We start from the raw sequence: 12940 nt of genomic DNA, 5'->3' as shown, positions 1-12940 counted from the left end.
AGGGTGCATAGGTCCCTGATCTGAGACCACTCCTCCAGCGTGATTTGCCCCACCTCTGAATCTCGTTGGCCCAGGCTATACGTCAGAACGTATTGCACCAGGGCTTGTCGGTGCTGCCACAGTCGCTGCAACATGTGCAGAGTTGAATTCCACCGGGTAGGCACATCGCATTTTAGCCGGTGAAGTGGCAGGCCCAACGACTTCTGTAGAGATGTAAGTCGCTGAGCTGCGGGATGCGAACGGCGGAAGTGAGCACACAGCGACCGTGCCCTCTGCAGAAGGCCATCTAGTCTGGGATAGTGGGCTAAAAATTGCTGGACAACCAGGTTCAACACGTGAGCCATACAAGGCACGTGTGTGACATTGCCCCGGCGAAGGGCCGCACCTAGGTTTGCAGCATTGTCGCACACGGCCTTCCCTGGTTTCAGGTGCAGTGGAGACAACCATTCATGAAATTGGTTCTCCAGAGCTGACCACAACTCCTCAGCTGTGTGACTCACATTTCCCAGACATTTCAAAGTAAAAACCGCCTGATGACGTTGAGCCCTACTGCCAGCATAGTAAGGAGGTGTGCAGGATCCCTTCTGCGCAGTTAGAAAGCTTGTGGCATGACCAGACAGGCTTTGGGTGCAGGTGGAAGACCGAGAGGAGGTTGAGGAGGCAGAAGCAGTGGAGGAACTTTGACATAAAGAGGATTGACGCACAACTCGTGGGGACGGCAAGACTTGGACAGCAGCCCCTCGTCCTGCTGTCACCATAGTTACCCAGTGCCCAGTCAGCGACATGTAACGCCCCTGTCCATGCCTACTCGTCCAAGTGTCTGTGGTGAAATGCACCCTGTCACACACAGAGTTTCTCAAAGAAGCGGTGATGTTGTATGCGACATGCTGGTGGAGCGCAGGCACACCTTTCTTTGAGAAGTAGTGCCGACTGGGCATCTGGTACTGGGGCACTGCGACGGACATAAGGTCTCGAAAATCCTCTGTGTCCACCAGGCGGAAAGGCAGCATTTCTGTAGCCAAGAGCTTGCAGATGGTGAAATTCAACCTCTTAGCTTTCTCATGGCTAGGAGGAAATGGTCTTTTACTTGTCCACATCTGAGGGACCGAGGGCTGGCTATTGTGCTTAGACGGGGTTGATAAGGGTGTCCCCGGCAAACTGCCGGTCTGTGAGGAAGATGCAGGCGGACATGTTAGGTTGCCTTGATCCAAAGGTGGTGCTATCGATGTCGGACAGCGCTCAACACCAGCTGGTGTTACCACCTCCAAAGAAAATGATGACCTGCCAATCACGCTGGCTGTTGCGGGTAAAGAGGTGGCAGGTCTGCGCCCCAAAACAGGTGTGACTGCTGTCCCCCCAGTCACAGAGGATGAAGAGGCCGCGGATGCACAAGATATGGCAGACGGTGGTTGGCCCGGCCGGCTAGGCCGCATTGTAGCACACTGAGCTTCCCACTGCAACTTATGCTTCATGTCCATGTGCCGGTTCATGCATGAAGTACTCAAACTATGTATTTTTTGGCCTCTACTTAGCTTTTGCTGACAAATGTTACAGATAACACGAGTTGGGTCATCTTTATCGATCTGAAAAAATGCCCAGGCTAAGCAAGGCTTAGCACCCATGCGACCTGAAGAGCCACCACGACTTGTGGTGAGAGGCAGAGTTGTGTTTGAGGATGCAGTTGTTGACGTGCTTCCAGTACTACGTCTCTGTCCAGGAAGGCGCAACCTGACCTCGTCGTCACTAGCATCTTCCTCCACCTCCTCTGCTGACCTCATCTCTTGGCTGACTGTGGGTTGACAGTAAGTGGGATCTCCAACCTCATCATCATCACCCTGTGTATTATCACACCCGTCGTCCTCAGAGCCAACCTGTTCCTGCCCTGACAAAAAACTAAAGTTGTCGCTCCAATCAGGTATTTGAGTCTTATCATCGTCTTCCTCATTGTCTCCACCAACAGGAGTTACAGTTTGGGAATGAAGGTCTACATTATGGTCAGAACCTTCTGCGTCTGGTCCTGGATCCGACTCATAAAGATTCTGGGCATCAGTGCAGATCATTTCCTCGTCTGGATTCACAGAAGCGCTGGAGTCGACCTCTGATTCCCAGGCTATAGTATGAGTAAACAGCTCTGCAGACTCAACCATCTGTTCTACCTCATACTCAGACGGGCAGCTGGAGATTTGGGAGCTGTGAGGAAGCAAGTGCGATTTGGGTGACACCTTTGAGGACTGGAGTATTTGTGATGTTGAAGTTGATGTGGAGGAGAGCCCACTTAAAGGAGCACTTGATATCCGTTGAAGCACCTGCTGTTTTTGTGCCTCATCTGGAATTTGTAGCGATTGGCGTGGCCGTAAGAAAGGGATCTTATCACATTGTCCGCTAAAAGAAGTAGACATTTTAGTTTGGCTGGAAGATGGTCTTTCTTCTGCAGATGTTACTGTTGCTTTAACACCTACCCCACGGACACAACCTTTTTTCCCCTTCCCAACACGCCTATTCCCCTTTCCACCAGCAGCAGGCCTTTTTCCACTCATTTTGGTGGTTAACTAATTCACAACTCTGGAGTTGTTTGCACAAAAAAACAATGGATGGTAACCGAGCAGAGCTGAGTGGCCAAACTGTGGTATTAGGCCAAAACTATTGGCTGGGTTAGATGCAGAAAAAAATTATATTCAATTTGCAACCTGATGGAGGTCAGTATAGATGGACTAATACAACAAGTCCCACACACAGCTAGAAGCCCAATATTTTTTCAGAGGTAGATGCAGAAAAAAATATATTCAGTTTGCAACCTGATGGAGGTCAGTATAGATGGACTAATACAACAAGTCCCACACACAGCTAGAAGCCCAATATTTTTTTAGAGGTAGATGCAGAAAAAAATATATTCAGTTTGCAACCTGATGGAGGTCTGTATAGATGGATTAATAGAACAAGACCCACACACAGCTAGAAGCCCAATATTTTTTCAGAGGTAGATGCAGAAAAAAATATATTCAGTTTGCAACCTGATGGAGGTCAGTATAGATGGACTAATACAACAAGTCCCACACACAGCTAGAAGCCCAATATTTTTTCAGAGGTAGATGCAGAAAAAAATATATTCAGTTTGCAACCTGATGGAGGTCAGTATAGATGGACTAATACAACAAGTCCCACACACAGCTAGAAGCCCAAATATTTTTTCAGAGGTACTGTAGATGCAGATAAAAATTATTTTGAATTTGCAACCTGATGGAGGTCAGTATAGATGGACTAATAGAGAAAGTCCGACACACTGCTAGAAGGCCAAATATTTTTTCAGAGGTACTGTAGATGCAGATAAAAATTATTTTTAATTTGCAACCTGATGGAGGTCAGTATAGATGGACTAATAGAGAAAGTCCGACACACTACTAGAAGGCCAAATATTTTTTCAGAGCTAGATGCAGAAAAAAATTATATTCAGTTTGCAACCTGATGGAGGTCTGTATAGATGGACTAATACAACAAGTCCCACACACAGCTAGAAGCCCAATATTTTTTCAGAGGTAGATGCAGAAAAAAATATATTCAGTTTGCAACCTGATGGAGGTCAGTATAGATGGACTAATACAACAAGTCCCACACACAGCTAGAAGCCCAAATATTTTTTCAGAGGTACTGTAGATGCAGATAAAAATTATTTTGAATTTGCAACCTGATGGAGGTCAGTATAGATGGACTAATAGAGAAAGTCCGACACACTGCTAGAAGGCCAAATATTTTTTCAGAGGTACTGTAGATGCAGATAAAAATTATTTTTAATTTGCAACCTGATGGAGGTCAGTATAGATGGACTAATAGAGAAAGTCCGACACACTACTAGAAGGCCAAATATTTTTTCAGAGCTAGATGCAGAAAAAAATTATATTCAGTTTGCAACCTGATGGAGGTCTGTATAGATGGACTAATACAACAAGTCCCACACACAGCTAGAAGCCCAATATTTTTTCAGAGGTAGATGCAGAAAAAAATATATTCAGTTTGCAACCTGATGGAGGTCAGTATAGATGGACTAATACAACAAGTCCCACACACAGCTAGAATCCCAATATTTTTTCAGAGGTAGATGCAGAAAAAAATATATTCAGTTTGCAACCTGATGGAGGTCAGTATAGATGGACTAATACAACAAGTCCCAAACACAGCTAGAAGCCCAAATATTTTTTCAGAGGTACTGTAGATGCAGATAAAAATTATTTTGAATTTGCAACCTGATGGAGGTCAGTATAGATGGACTAATAGAGAAAGTCCGACACACTGCTAGAAGGCCAAATATTTTTTCAGAGCTAGATGCAGAAAAAAATTAGATTCAGTTTGCAACCTGATGGAGGTCAGTATAGATGGACTAATAGAATGATGCTATGCCCAAAAGATTTTACTTCACTAGGTGCAGTAAAAAAATTGGTATTCTATACACAGGTGGTATATCTTGCAACACAGATAGGCTACTCCACTGACTAACACACTCTGCAATAGGCCAAAAAGGATTAGCTTTGCTAGATTCAGCCAAATGCTGTGAAAAAAACTTGCACAGCACTGGCACAGACCTGCCTGGCAAAAACTGATAGGAACTGATGTAACCTAGTCCTGAAAAGGACTCCAATTACAATTAGTCTTTACTCCCACAACCTATCTATTTAAGAGCACAGACCTGCCTGATAAAAGTCGTAGGAAATGCTGTAACCTAGTCCTTAAAAGGACTGCAATCACAACTATTCCCTACTCCCAAGCTATCTGTATATTTGTGCGAAAATTGGCTTGAAATTAACAAGGTATAGCGCATACAGCAACAGCGGTGCCGTCTAACACGCAGCTGCAGCAGTGAGAAAATGGTGGCGACGGGGAAAATGGCTTGGTCTTATAGGGCAAGGACATGTGACATACACTGCCAATGACACATGCCCTTGCTTGTGTGAAAAAAAACACTTCGCTCCATGTGTGCGCTGCTGATAGGCTGACAGATTGCACCTCCCCACTGTAAATGCGGGAAAGAGAAAAAAAAATGGAGATCTTCATTGTTCCTGCAGAGATCCATCCCCTGCCCCTCCCCCCACCCCGCTGTACACTCAAACTGCGTATTAACATTAATTTTCATCATTACTGAGAAAAAATCCAGTTATGATTTTGGTGCACGAACAGTTATCGAACATAACCTCGAACAGCCGAATTTTTCTCAAATTGTTCGTGTTCGCCGAACGGCTCGAACACCGCCCAAAACAGCTCGAATTTGAGATTGGCGAACAGTTCGAGTAGAACAACGCTCATCTCTATTCCTGAGGTGGAGAGGTCTACAAAAATGAGGCAGTACCAGAAGGCCCTTCCTGCAGAACTGTTAAAAAAATTTCCTTCTGAACACTCTAGCGGCAGAGGTCACAGTTCGTTACCCAACCAAGGAGAAAAGGCAAGAGAGACGCAACTCCAATCCAGCAGAGGCAGGGGAACACTGTCAATGTTCTGGAACAGTTTTCTCAGACCCGCCCAGCTTACAGGCCCTGAGGCGCGGGGTACTCTCACAAGAAGTGGAAAGTTTCAAAAGATGGTGAGGGAGTACCTTGCCGACTGTACCAGTGTCCTCCGTGAATCCTCTGTGCCTTTTAATTATTGGGTATCCAAGCTGGACACTTGGAATGAACTCGCTCTGTACGTCTTGGAGGTTGTGGCCTGCCCTGCCGCTAGCGTGTTATCGGAGCATGTTTTTCGTGCCGCTGGGGGAATTAATACTGATAAGCGCACTCGCCTGTCATCTGACAATGCTGACAAGCTGACCCTTATCAAAATGAATAAGGGCTGCATTGGGCCAGACTTCTCATCACCACCAAATGACAGCAGAGTAACATAAAGTCAAATCCACTGTGTTATTTCGGGAGGTGTATTCCCATGCACAGCTTCACACCCACACATGGGTATACGCTTCCCCATTTCGGCTGTATTTTGCTCTTCTCCTTATTCTCAGCCTCCACCACCACTATACCACCAGGGTGACCTTGGTCCGTGTTTCCAGCATTGCAAGTTCCTCCCTCCTAATTTTTGGCAGCATTTGCTTGGAAGGCATAGGCAAAGACAATGGGAGACCCACTCCCCAATAATGGGAATAATGTTTTTAAGATGCTGTACTGCATGGCTCTTCCAAGGGGTATTAAAATCGTCCTGTTAAGCTACAGCGACCTCCACCATTCTTCCAAGGGGCATTAAAACCATCTTGCACTGCGACCTCCACGTCTCTTCCAAGGGGCATTAAAACCGTCTTGTTAATCTACTGCGACCTCCACGTCTCTTCCAAGGGGCATTAAAACCGTCTTGTTAAGCTACTGCGACCTCCACCTCTTCTCCAAGGGGCATTAAAACCCTCTTGTTAAGCTACTGTGACCTCCACCACTTTTCCCAGGGGCATTGATGTTGTGTTTTTATTCCACTGTGATCTCCACATGTCTTCCAAGGGGCATTAAAGCCGTCTTGTTAAGCTACTTCGAACCTCCACGTCTCTTCCAAGGGGCATTAAAACCACCAGGGTGACCGTGGTCTGTGTTGCCAGCATTGCAAGTTCCTCCTTCCTAATTTTTGGCAGCTTTTGCTTGGAAGGCATAGGCAAAGACTATGGGAGACGCACTCCCCAATAATGGGAATAATGTTTTTTAATATGCTGTACTGCATGGCTCTTGTTTGCCAGCCTTGCAAGTTCCTCTGTCCTAATTTTTGGCAGATTTTGCTTGGAAGGCATAGGCAAAGACTATGAAAGACCCACTCCCCAATAATGGGAATAATGTTTTTAATATGCTGTACTGCATGGCTCTTGTAAGGGCATGAAAACCATCTTGTTAAACCACTCTGAACTCCACAGCTCTTCCAAGGGGCATTGATATTGTCTTTTTATTCCACTGTGACCTCCACTACTCTTCCAAGGGGCATTAAAACTGTTTTGTTAAGCTACTGTGACCTCCACGTCTCTTCCAAGGGGCATTAAAACCGTCTTGTTAAACCACTCTGCACTCCACAGCTCTTCCAAGGGGCATTAAAATCATCTTGTTAAGCTACTGTGACCTCCACCACTCTTCCAAGGGGCATTGATATTGTCTTTTTATTCCACTGCGACCTCCACCACTCTTCCAAGGGGCATTAAAACTGTCTTGTTAAGCTACTGTGACCTCCACGTCTCTTCCAAGGGGCATTAAAACCGTCTTGTTAAACCACTCTGAACTCCACGACTCTTCCAATGGGCATTGCATTTCTTCCTAATTTTAGTTAGCTTTTGCTTTTCAATGCATAGGCGAACACTAAGGGAGACCCACTCCCCAATAATGGGTAGAAGGTTTTTAGTATGCTGTAATCCACGTCTGTTTCAAGGGGCATTGCATTTCCTCATAATTTTTGTAAATCCTTCCATTCACTGCTTAGGCCAACAGTGTACAGGAGACCCAGTTGCTATATATGGAAAAAACGGTTTAGTTAAGGCCCTCTGGCCTCCATGTCACTTCCAAGGGGCATTGGAGTGCCTTGAAATTTTGGTAGGCATTGCCCTATAACTGTGTAGCCGAACCGCTCCTTTTGGTACAGAAACATATCCTACAAGACATGTGTGGTTGACAGGCCTGATATTGTGAATGGTCCTTGTTCCTCCTGCTCTTTCTCCTTTGCCACCACCTCATCCATCATTCATCACCTGAAGCTTTGTTTTAACGGGAGTCTTAGAACTGGGGTAGTAGCAGGAAAACATCCAGTAATTCTCGGAGGAGGTAGGATATGCGCCAAAACGCTGACCACCTCAGGCCTATGCGCTACTACATACATGCACTTGCATTCCAAGGAACAGAAAGCTAAGGAGATGGATGGCCTCATGATCATGAATAATTTACTTGTTGTGTAGGAGGCCGACCACTGCTGCTGTCTACCTTCTGAACTTTGTGTTGAAGCCTGATTGACCCAGGACCCGCAATCCTCTATGTCTGGAGGACGTGTTGCATCCCAGTTGAACTGGGTCCTGGCTTCCACAATATTAACCCAGTGTGAAGGCGTCAGTCAGATGGACCATACCAGGCCACATTCACTTGTCCACATGTTTGTGGTTAGGCTGTCCTTCAAATAAGGGCGGCTGGGGACCATTTATGGACACCTGGCCGCCCCCAGGCGGCTGGGGACCGTGTGTGGGCACTCGGCCACGGGGCGGCTGGGGACTGAGTATGGACACCCGGCCGCCCCCTGGCGGCTGAGGACCAAGCGTGTACACTTGGCGATTGGGTGGCTGGGGACTGAGTATGGATACCAGGCCGCTGACGCAGCCATGACATGGTGGCCAGATACTGCCTCCACAAGCCTAAAAGGCCCAATTTCAAGTGCAAGCAATCAAGCAGTATGGTATTGCATCCTGAGGGTGGGTGGGTGGCAGGCTGCATACTTATGCTTGCATTGCAAGGAATGGGGGAGGTACAATTGAACACTGCCCTGGGACAAGGACTTGCACAGGGATAGTTGCAAGTCCGCATCTTCTTATGCGGCAAGGATCACTTCTGATGGGCACACTTTTAGGCAGTGACCTGGGTGTCAGAGATGCTTCCAGGGGTCTTCCCCATGCTGTTCCCATGTCTTTTCAGCACTGTACGCATGTGTCACACAGCACATGGCCAGATAAGGTTGTAAAATGTTAAAATGACATTTCCCGGTGAATGCATTTGTCACGGTTGAAAGCAATACAAAAGTGCAAAAACGCATAAAAAATGCTACTTGTGAACATAGCCCAAGGTGTGGAGGAGTATTTTTATTTTTGGTTATTTATTTTACCTTATACACAAGTCTTTACCCTAGAAAGGATGTTCCTTAACATATTTCACAGGAAAGCACTTTCAGTTTCGTTTTTGAACGTTTTATTGTGAGCCCGTAAAAGTGGCTTAATACCTCTGACCACGTTGTTGACAGCAGTGACCTGGGGGTCAGAAATACTTCCTGGGGCGATCCCCATGCTGTCCCCATGTCATTTGAACACTGTCACTATCGTTTTGGGCACTTTTTAGGCTTTCTACAGACTGCCGGGGGTGCCTCCGCAAAAATGCTCGGGTCTCCCATAGACTAACATTGGGCTCGTTGCTCGGGTCGAGCACCCGAGTATCACGGTGAGCTCAGCCCGAGCTTCGAGCACCCGAGCATTTTATTGCTCGCTCAACACTAGTGAAAACCAATAAGATGCTCTGATTGACAGACATAGGTAGCACTTTAAAACAACATCTCAGACCAAACTTTTTTATATCTTTTATTTCATCCACAGATAGAAAATGAAAGAAGTCAGTGCTCCACCAGAGGGAGCCAGCATTTCACTAAAGAAATCGTAGTGGCCCCCCAATTTTTTTTAAATGCGTGGTACTTAGCAACACCCAACTGATGGGACAGTTGTGTTATAAGAGTAGCAGCTGATAACAAGGCCACTGACTAGGTATATGGTGTGTGTGCAATGGTGTAGCAAAGGACAAATGCATTATTGCAGTTTATCTCAAGAAAGAAGGGATAGATAGATAGATAGATAGATAGATAGATAGATAGATAGATAGATAACATTACAATACAATATGTTGGTAAAAGCAAAGCACATATACTAAATGAGAACAGATACTACACTTGATGTTAGCCAAAAGGCCGAGAAGCGATAACCTGTTACCTGAATTGGTTTTGGTCTATAACGGCACCCTGGCTTCAAGATGGCACCCATTGTAGGAATAGGGACAAAGACTCCCCTTAGTAAGACATGTTGTTCATCAATAGACACCTTAAAACCCACAACTTTACTGCTTATTGCAGCTGCAGCCCACGCTCGCATTTTTAATCTGGATAAGTCTGCCAATTTTCACACATACTCCCCTCCCCCCCGCTGTCCGACGCGCCTCAAGACAAGGGGATGGGGAGAAGATAACTAATCTGTGAACTTATAAGCAGCCGCCCACCTTCCTCCTAGTCTGCAGGCTCCCTGCATACTGAAGCTGACTGCAACAGCACAGCAAGATAAAGGCCCGGAGTCCATTATGACACGTGCAATTATGTTCCATTCTTGCATTATTCCATTGTCCCATTCACTCATTACATCTATTGCAAGCAATCTATCTGTCTTGGTGAAAACCAATAGGATGCTCTGACTGACAGACATAGGTAGCACTTTATCCCATTTCCGAACTTGTCAGTAATAGTACGTAGCTGTGCCCTGGGATTTATGGACCAGCTACGTATTATTACGCGCGCTGCGATCGCGCCCGCACACAAGCGGTGCAGGGTGATCGCCGCCGGGTGTCAGCTGATTGTCACAGCTGACACCCGGTGCTATGTGCAGGGAGCGGTCCCGCACCACTCCCGGCACATTAACCCATGCAATGCTGCGATCAAAGTCGATCGCAGCATTGCGGTGGCAAGGGGGGAGGTAATCGTTATACTCACCTCTCCTGCCGGCATCCAGCAATGTCTGCGGCAGCTTCCGGATGTTGCCATGATGACCCGATGTCATCATGACAACATCCGGGTCTCCAGGAGGCAGGACGTTACTTTGGTCATGCGCAGTGCACGACCAAAGTAATGTCTCCCCTGTGTGCAGCGCTGACAAGCTGCATGGCATAGGGAGCTGCTGCTCTCTATGCCATGCAGCCGATCAGGCTGCAAAAAGTGAAAGTCCAATAGTGGGACAATGTGTAAGAGTAAAAAAAAATAGAAAAGTTAAAAAAAAAATAAAAAAAAAATTGTAAAAATATAAAACAAAAATGAAAAAAATAATCCCCAAAAAATAAAAATATATTGAACCCATAATATTTATTTATTATGAAAAAAAAAAATAAACCAATAAAAGTACACATATTTGGTATCGCCACGTCTGGAACGACCTGACCTCTAAAATTGTCCTACTAGTTAACCCCTTTAGTGAACATGGTAAAAAAATAAATAAAAAACATGCTTTATCATCATACCGCCAAACAAAAAATGGAATAACACGCGATCAAAAAGACGAATATAAATAAAAATGGTACCGCTGAAAAAGGCATCTTGTCCCGCAAAAAACAAGCCACCACTCAGCTCCATCTTCTGAAAAATAAAAAAGTTATAGCTCTCAGAATAAAGCGATACAAAAAAAAATATTTTTTCTAGAAAATTGTTTTTATTGTGTAAAAGCGCCAAAACATAAAAAAACTATATAAATGTGGTACCGCTTTAAACGTACTGACCTAAAGAATAATGCTGCATTATCAATTTTACCACACGCAGAACGGCAGAAAAAAAAGCCAAAAAACTTCCTGAATTGTTGGAATTTGTTTATTTTGCCTCCCAAAAATCAGAATAGAAAGCGATCAAAAAATGTCACGTGCCTGAAAATGGTACCAATAAAAACGTCAACTTGTCCCGCAAAAAACAAACCATCACATGACTCTGTCGGCCAAAATATGGAAAAGTTATAGCTCTCAAAATATGGTGGTGCAAAAACTAGTCTTTGCAAAAAAAACGTCTTTTAGTGTGAGAAAGCTGATATGTATCTGGTATCGCTGTAATCGCACCGAACCGAAGAATAAAGTCGTCTAATCACTAATACCACACGAGGAATGGTGTAAAAAAATAAACTCTAGGGTTAGGGTTGTGCTAGGGTTAGGGTTGTGATAGGGTTGGGGTTGGGCTAGGGTTAGGGTTGGGCTAGGGTTAGGGTTGGACTAGGGTTAGGGTTGGGCTAGGATTAGGGTTGGTGTTAGGCTAGGGTTAGGGTTGGGGTTAGGGTTGGGGTTAGGATTTCGGTTGGGGTTAGGGTTAGGGTTGGGGTTGGGGCTAGGGTTAGGGCTGTATTAGAGTTGGGGTTGGGATTTTTTCAAAAGTAAAGAAAAAAAATGATGACAATATGGCGACTAGTGTTGAGCACAAGTGCTCGCTACTTGAGTTTGCATCGGGTGCTCGGGTATGCGCTGAGCATCGCGGGTGTTCGAGTGACATGCTCGAGTCTCTGCCCCATATGCTCGCCATTTTTTTGGGGTGTCTAACAACCGTGAAACATGCAGGGCAGGGACTCAAGCATGTCACTAAAGCACCCACAATACTTGGTGCATACCCGAGTACCCGATGCAAACTCAAGTAGCGAGCAATTGCGCTCAAGACTAATGCCAACTTATTCAATATGATGACCTAATTTTATTAATTTCTGTCATACGTTTGGGTTCAAAATGTACACTATACCCCTTGATAAAATCCTTGAGGAGTCTAGTTTCCAAAATGGAGTCAATTGTGGGGGGTTTCCACTATTTTGGCACAACAGGGGCTCTCCAAACGCAACATGGCGTCTGCTAATTAATCAAGCAAATTTTACATTCAAAAAGTCAAATGGCGCTCCTTCCCTTCCGAGCCCTGCCTTGCGCCAAAACAGTGGTTTTCTCCCACATATGGGGTATCGGCTTACTCAGAAGAGATTGCACTACAAGATGCATGGTGTAATTTCTCCTGTTACCCTTATGAAAATGCAAAACTGGGGGCTGAACACATTTTTGTGGGAAAAATTAGAAAATTTTATTTTCACAGCTCCATGTTATGAACTTCTTTGAAGCACCTGGGGGTTCAAGGTGCTAACTATACATCTAGATAAGTTCCCTGAGGGGTCTAGTTTCCAAAATGGTGTCACTTGTGGGAGGTTTCCACTGTTTAGGCACATCAGGGGCTCTCCAAACGCAACATGGCGCCGCTAATTATTCAAGCAAATTTTACATTCAAAAAGTCAAATGGCGCTCCTTCCCTTCTGAGCCCTACTGTGTGCCCAAACAGTGTTTTTTCCCCACGTATGGGGTATCTGCATGCTCAGGGGAAATTGCTCAACCAATTTTGGGGTCCATTTTTTCCTGTTACCCCTGCAAAAATAAAAAAAATGGGGTCTAAAGTAACATTTTTGTGAAAAAAGTTAAATGTTCATTTTTTTCTTCCCCAT

General features: G+C 45.3%; 1 pseudogene; it reads right to left on the bottom strand.

Moving 5' to 3' along the window:
• Nucleotides 1-9551: 9551 nt before the first annotated feature.
• Nucleotides 9552-9657, bottom strand: LOC141160306 (U2 spliceosomal RNA; annotated as a pseudogene).
• Between the last annotated feature and the right edge of the window lie 3283 nt (nucleotides 9658-12940).

This window comes from Phyllobates terribilis, unplaced genomic scaffold (assembly GCF_046119375.1).
Source record: "Phyllobates terribilis strain yellow unplaced genomic scaffold, ASM4611937v1 Scaffold_8__6_contigs__length_399053987, whole genome shotgun sequence".
Lineage (NCBI taxonomy): Eukaryota > Metazoa > Chordata > Amphibia > Anura > Dendrobatidae > Phyllobates > Phyllobates terribilis.
This window is presented reverse-complemented; position numbering and strand designations above follow the sequence as displayed.